Below are 7,299 nucleotides of genomic sequence, written 5' to 3'. Positions count from 1 at the left end.
CTCCAGCCAGTAGGAGACTCTTCAGTCACTATAAAACAGGTTCCTCAGGCAGTAGGAGAGACTATTCAGTCACTATAAACAGGTTCTCCAGGCCAGTAGGAGACTCTTCAGTCACTATAAACAGGTTCCTCCAGCCAGTAGAGAGCTCTTCAGTCACTATAAACAGGTTCCTCCAGGCCAGTAGAGACTCTTCAGTCACTATAAACAGGTTCAGGCAGCATGGGAGACTCTTCAGTCACTATAAACAGGTTCCTCCAGGCCAGTAGGAACTTTCAGTCACTATAAACAGGTTCCTCCAAGGCCAGTAGGAGACTCTTCAGTCACTTAAACAGGTTCCTCCAGGCCAGTAGAAGACTCTTCAGTCACTATAAACAGGTTCCTCCAGGCCAGTAGAGACTCTTCAGTCACTATAAACAGGTTCAGGCCAGTAGAAGACTCTTCAGTCACTATAAACCAGGTTCCTCCAGGCCCGTAGGAGACTCTTCAGTCACTATAAACAGTCTTCCAGGCCAGTAGAAGACTCTTCAGTCACTATAAACAGGTCCTCAGGCCAGTAAAGGACCTCTTCAGTCACTATAAACAGTTCAGGCAGTAGAAGACTCTTCTCAGTCACTATAAACAGGTTCCTCCAGGCCAGTAGGAGACTCTTCAGTCACTATAAACAGGTTCAGGCCAGTAGAAGACTCTTCAGTCACTATAAACAGGTTCCTCCAGGGCCAGTAGAAGACTCTTCAGTCACTATAAACAGGTTCCTCCAGGCCAGTAGGAGACTCTTCAGTCACTATAAACAGGTCCTCCAGGCCAGTAGGAGACTCTTCAGTCACTATAAACAGTTCTCCAGGCCAGTAGGAAGACTCTTCACATCCTATAAACAGGTTCCTCCAGGCCAGTAGGAGACTCTTCAGTCACTATAAACAGGTTCCTCCAGGCAGTAGGAGACTCTTCAGTCCCTAAACAGGTTCCTCGAGCCAGTAGGAGAATCTTCAGTGACTATAAACAGGTTCCTCCAGGCCAGTAGAGACTCTTCAGTCACTATAAACAGGTTCCTCCAGGCCAGTAGGAGACTCTTCAGTCACTATAAACAGGTTCCTCCAGGCCAGTAGGAGGACTCTTCAGTCACTATAAACAGGTCGCACGAACGCCCTTCCATGATTAGGTGAGTGAGTGTCGCGGACACTATATATAAGAAAGGCAAGGAGTACATACCTATTCATCTATTACCGCAAGAGTGAGAAGAACTGCAGTTATAAGTCCAACTTAGGTATAAAACAGGTCGACGATTCCAAGATAAGAGTGAAGAGAGCATATTCGAGAAGTATCCTGATAGTCGCGAGAAGCTCATATCCTCCTTATTATATAATAACAGGATGTCGCCCTCCAAGCCCCAGGTTCGAAGAAGACATCTTCTTTCACACGAGGACATAATTTCAACTATATTATAAACGACACGGAGATGATCACTCACAGGAGTGTCCCATAGGAAATAGATAGCATCTATCAGTAAGCATATCAAATAAACAGGTTCTCCGCCCAGTTTAGGAAGGATCCTTCAAGTAATGTAGGTCAGCCTGTGAAAACACTCAATTCATGATTAGTACGTCGCAGGACAGACCGAGTAGGGTAGACTTTCTAATTCATTAGAGAAGTCACGAAGTAAAAACACGATTATTAGTTGGCCCGATGAGTCAGATTAGGAGAATCTTCAGGATGGACATTATTACTAATAACTATTACGGTCCAGGGCCAAAGTAGGAACTCTTCCGAGAAAGTCACCATATTAAATTATAAATACGAGTTATGTTCCGAGTATCCCAAGTATTGCCATCCCTATAGAGTAAGGAGACCGAGAACGCTAATATCCATATTAAGTAGGGACCTATAACACAATCATCTCAGTATTTCAACGTGCCAGGGCACGAAGAATCCAAGTTTTCGAATAGTATATATTCGAGGAGTCACTATAAAACAGGTGCCCATACCACAGTTATTCAGAGGCGGATGAGCGTGTGAGTTACTACCTATCGGTCTAGCACCGCTGAAGACCCAGGATCCTACTCACGCAAGAGCCGCGAAGTATCCAGAAATAGTTCAACATTCTTCGTAGGAATCAGCGATAGTAAAACATATCAAGGGTCATTTTTCATGCAGGGCGCGAACACGATAGAAGAGAAACATGTTCGAGACACACTAATATCTTACAAATATAGGGGTTTAGCAGAGCGGCAGAGAGGACTAATGGAAATACAAGAGCGTTCTTTCAATCACTGAGGGACAGATATAAGACAGGATTGGCTCCAGGCCCAGTTGGAGAAAAACCTTATCTCTTAAAATTCCGAGAGTCACGAGGAACATTATAACATATACTAAAGGTGTAGGCTCACACACAGTGCCGAGGCGTAACATCTTAGGAGGAAGGATCAGTAATCAATAATCTACTTCCAGTCGTGGTACTATACATTATATCCTCCTTTAATAGACAGGAAGGCTCTTCCGAGTCGCGAGAAACCATTATAAAACAGATTTCAAAGTAGCCTCTCAGAGAGTTAGAAAAGAACCATTACTTCAGTCACTTTCACTAAATAATGAGAGCTGCCACCCACAAGCATGAGCTCATATTAGAGAGAGAGATCAAGGAGACTCTTCCCGTCACTTATTATCAATAATATAAGAGAGGTTCCTACACAACAGTCACCTTCGATATAGTTAAGTCGGAGGGAACTCTTCACACAGATCACTATTCATATATAGAAGTTGAACACTTATTCAATCGAGTGGGTAATAACATATTAATAATAATAGAGGAAGCATAAAAACAGTATTACGAAGGCGAAAAAAATATGAAAGTACTTAGATGTCAGGATCGGACCTAATAAAAACTCCAAGTGTTATTACGGAGCAGTGAAGAAGACCATCTTCCAATCACTTATCTATAAATTAAGCAGGGTCCGATGCCAGAGCCAGATAAAGACCCCTTCTTCCCCGTCAACCCTGTATAATACTAGGCATTTCCTCTAGATGGCCCTGAGTAAGGAACCTTCTTCAGAAGCTACTAATTTAAAGTAGAAGAACAGGTACGCATACCACAAGTTCATAGTCTTAGAAATGAAGAGACGATCAATTCACAGTCTACTTTCATATAAAAATACCCGAGGGTTTCCTACCAAGAACCACCGAGTTCAAAAAAGTAATCTTCTGTACGAATTGTCCATATTCAACTTAAATTAGAAAGTTCCTCTCAGAACGACCCTCACTCGAGAAGGGAGAGCAGAATAACCCTATGCTTCCATTACGCTCTATTAGATTGAAAAGCCATTAAATTCAATATATTACAAGAGCATAAAAACGAGTATTTAGAGCGTCCAGGACACAATAGTTATGAGAGGGAGAGACTACATTCACGATCTCATCTCTATATTAAACTATTGCTGGAGAAGCATAGTCTCCAGTAGTGGAGTGGAACTACGGTTCAGTCACTGAGAAACAAATAAAAACAAGGATATCCTCTCTCATATTAGATTGAGACATATTCATTATTCGAGGGAGAACATATTAGAAAGAGGGCCAGTAGGAGGAAGAGAACTTTCTATTCGTGAGTATATATGTGAAAGCGAAAGGTTCCTCCCAGTGGACCCACATAATTCGAGGCGATAAAAGCCTGGCAAATATACATATTTCATCATAACCTTATAATTAAAGAAGAAACAGGACTATACCAAGTATGCTTCAAGTATGTAGGGAAGTAGCTCATATTGGTCACGTAGACCAGAGTGCAGTTTCACTTACGTCAATTGTAAGATGTTGGAGAACCATCAAGAGGTATTCATCAATTTTGCAAGAGGTGTAGTGAGACGGATATTACAAGTATCTAAGACGGTGAGGACATAGGGAAGGGAGTCCAATTTTAATTAATGCTTATTGAGAAGCAAGTGTGAAGTTATCTATAACATATATACATTATAGAAAGGTCACTACCCGGCCAAAGAGCAACTAGTGGTATCATCAGATTAGGAGGGCACCTTTCTCCTGCCCCGTACGCCATTAGACGTGATATATGATGAGGGAAACAATATTTAGTATGGAATGAGAAGTGGCATATTAGAGGGAACATAATGGTAGAGGCAAGTTGGCAAGCAGACGCCCACATATGGTTAGTGAAGGGCACCTTGCATTCTGCGAGTGGACTCATTATGAATGAGGAGGGAGCTAACAGACCCTTGTGTTCCGCATTCACTCTGAGGAGCGGGTAGTCAAAAACAACCTACTCTGCCATATGAAAATCTCGGAGGGGAGAAGATATTCATATTAGCATGAGGACATATTCAATAGATCCTTACGAAGGTAGATAACGATTCAGAGGGAGAACAAATGCGCGCAACAAAATTGGTATTCTGATTAGATGAGGAACATATTCAGATTCAAGGCGATAACATATTAGAGGAGCTGTGTCCAGGGAGCGGAACATATTAGAGTGGAGAGGGAGGCGAAGGTTTGGCCGGTATTCGAGTGATTAGTGGGGACACACGTCATAGTAATACAATAATTCAAATGAAAGAATTTGTTCGAATAAACATCTGTTATGCATTATTTAGCATTCTACGAAGCAGTTAGTAAAGGGTTAACACTAATACATTTTTTAAAAATTAAAAATATCATACTATACATCTTCAACTAGGAAAGAGTGCCAGAGACACATATTAGACCGAGAGAACATATTCATATTAGACGTAGGAACAACACCAAGCAGAATCAGATAATGATCTCAGATTTATGGTTTTGCATTTAATTCCTAAATCATTCAAAAGTTTGTCCCCTCGCCTACGATACATGGAGTAGTCCAATAACATAATAGAGGAGATAACAAGATTATTTTTAATGTAAGTCTCTCATTAGGACAATTACATATTAGAGCGAGAACATATTCATATTAATTCTCTTTTCCTCCAGGCCAGTAGGAGACTCTTCAGTCACTATAAACAGGTTCCTCCAGGCCAGTAGGAGACTCTTCAGTCACTATAAACAGGTTCCTCCAGTCATTTACATCCAGAGAGGATGAATGTAATGGAAGCACACCGTCCTGGTAATTAATGCTGGTGTGAAGTCAAACACATGAGTCAACTACACAGCACTGTGGACAGGGCACTTCTCCCCTCTCTGACATTATAAATATATGATGTGAGTGGCACAGCGGTCTGAGGCACTGCATCTCAGTGCTAGAGGCGTCACTACAGACCCTGGTTCGATCCCGGGCTGTATCACAACCGGCCATGATCGGGAGTCCCATAGGATGGCGCACAATTGGCCCAGCGTCGTCCAGGTTAGGGGAGGGTTTGGCCGGGGTAGGCCGTCATTGTAAAATAAGAATTTGTTCTTAACTGACTTGCCTAGAAGGTTAAAGGTTAAATACATTTAAAAAATAAAAATACACACAACTGCTTAGAAATCCACCCTAAACAACACCAATAGAATCTTCTATGGTTGCATTTAATTCCTAAACATTCCAAAAAGTTGTCCCCTCCCCTCTGGGAGTCAACAAGGATAGAATGAAGGGAGTAACTTTCTGAAATGAATTGCAGCATACAAATAACTGCCTACAAATAAAATCTTACAAATAACAGCCTACAAATAAAATCTTACAAATAACAGCCTACAAATAACAGCCTACAAATAAAAGCTTACAAATAACACTCTATAATGTGTTTTCCAGGCGGTGTGTGCGTCCACACTGGACTGTACTCTAGAGGAGGTGAAGCTGTATGAAGGTCCAGGAGCTTGAACTCCTTGGCCTGAATGCCAAGCGTCACGTCTGGAGGAAACCTGGCACCATCCCTACGGTGAAGCATGGTGGTGGCAGCATCATGCTTTTGGGGATGTTTTTCAGAGTTAGGGACTGGGAGACTAGTAAGGATCGAGGGAAAGATGAACGGAGCAAAGTACAGAGAGATCTTTGATGAAAACCTGCTCCAGACTGAGGTGAAGGTTCACCTTCCAACAGGACAACGACCAAGTCTCTGAATATCTTTGAGTGTCCCAGCCAGAGCCAGGACTGAAAATAGCTGTGCAGCGACGCTCCCCATCCAACCTGACAGAGCTTAAGAGGATCTGCAGAGAAGAATGGGGGAAACTTCCCAAATACAGGTGTGCCAAACTTGTAGCGTCATACCCAAGAAGACTCCAGGCTGTAATCACTGCCAAAGGTGCTTCAACAAAGTACTGAATAAAGGGTCTGAATACTGTAAATGTGATATTTCAGTATAATATTTRTCATACATTTGCAAAAATGTCTAAAAACATGTTTTTCCTTTGTCATTATGGGGTAATGTGTGTAGATTGATGACGGGAAAAAATATATTCACTTTTAGAATAAGGCTGTAACGTATCAACAAAAAGTGAAGGGGTCTGAATACACAGAGACCTTAATAACAGTAATGCAGGGCCTCATTTCATTGGTTACATTARAATATGGATATGTCTACATTTCTCTGTGAAGATGCAGGGGTGTGTTGCGGCTCAGTCAGCCTCTCTTCTCTCTCTGAGTGGAGTCCATGCCCCTGAACGAGCTTCATATTCACAGTCTTGACACACACACACTAGCGGGCATGCAATCACACAAGCGCTTGCATGCACACACAAGCGCACGCATGCAGGAAGGCACGCGCGCACGCACGCACGCACACACACAGCTCAGAGCACACAGAGCTCAGAACGAGAGCCATATTCACAGTGCTCACAACGCTCTGATTTACATCAAAGGGGTGCATATTTTATACTGTCCTACTTTCCCTCCACCACCACCCCCACCACCACCCCCACCACCACCACACACTCTCCTCTCTTTCTCCCAGGTACACATACCGTGTTGCTGAGCCCCTACCCTCCGAACGGGCCAGCGATACTGGAGCAGCTGGACCCCCCCATCAGGAAACAGTGGATTAGGGAGTGGAGGGGTCTCAGGGAGAGGAGCATGGGGGGGGGGGGGGGCAGTAACAGACTCAGGAACAGGAGCCTTCTGGGCAATCAGAGTCACCTCTACCCTCATCATCGCCCACCGTGGAACCATCCTCAGAGCAATTCTCAGTTTTGAACTCCAACAACAACGAAATGTGATATCACAAAAATGGCTTTACGATGAACTTCATCACCAAGAGATCTCTGAACCCCTTTCGATCTTGAGAACCAGGGAGTTCCTGGGGGAACCTGGGGAATGCTGGGGGATCCTGTGGGGAACCTGGGGGAATCCCTGCAGTACAAAACACGCACAGGAGGCAATGAATAATGAATATATTATTTAACAATGCCACT

Source organism: Salvelinus sp. IW2-2015, unplaced genomic scaffold, assembly GCF_002910315.2.
Source record: "Salvelinus sp. IW2-2015 unplaced genomic scaffold, ASM291031v2 Un_scaffold2321, whole genome shotgun sequence".
NCBI lineage: Eukaryota > Metazoa > Chordata > Actinopteri > Salmoniformes > Salmonidae > Salvelinus > Salvelinus sp. IW2-2015.
This window is presented reverse-complemented; position numbering follows the sequence as displayed.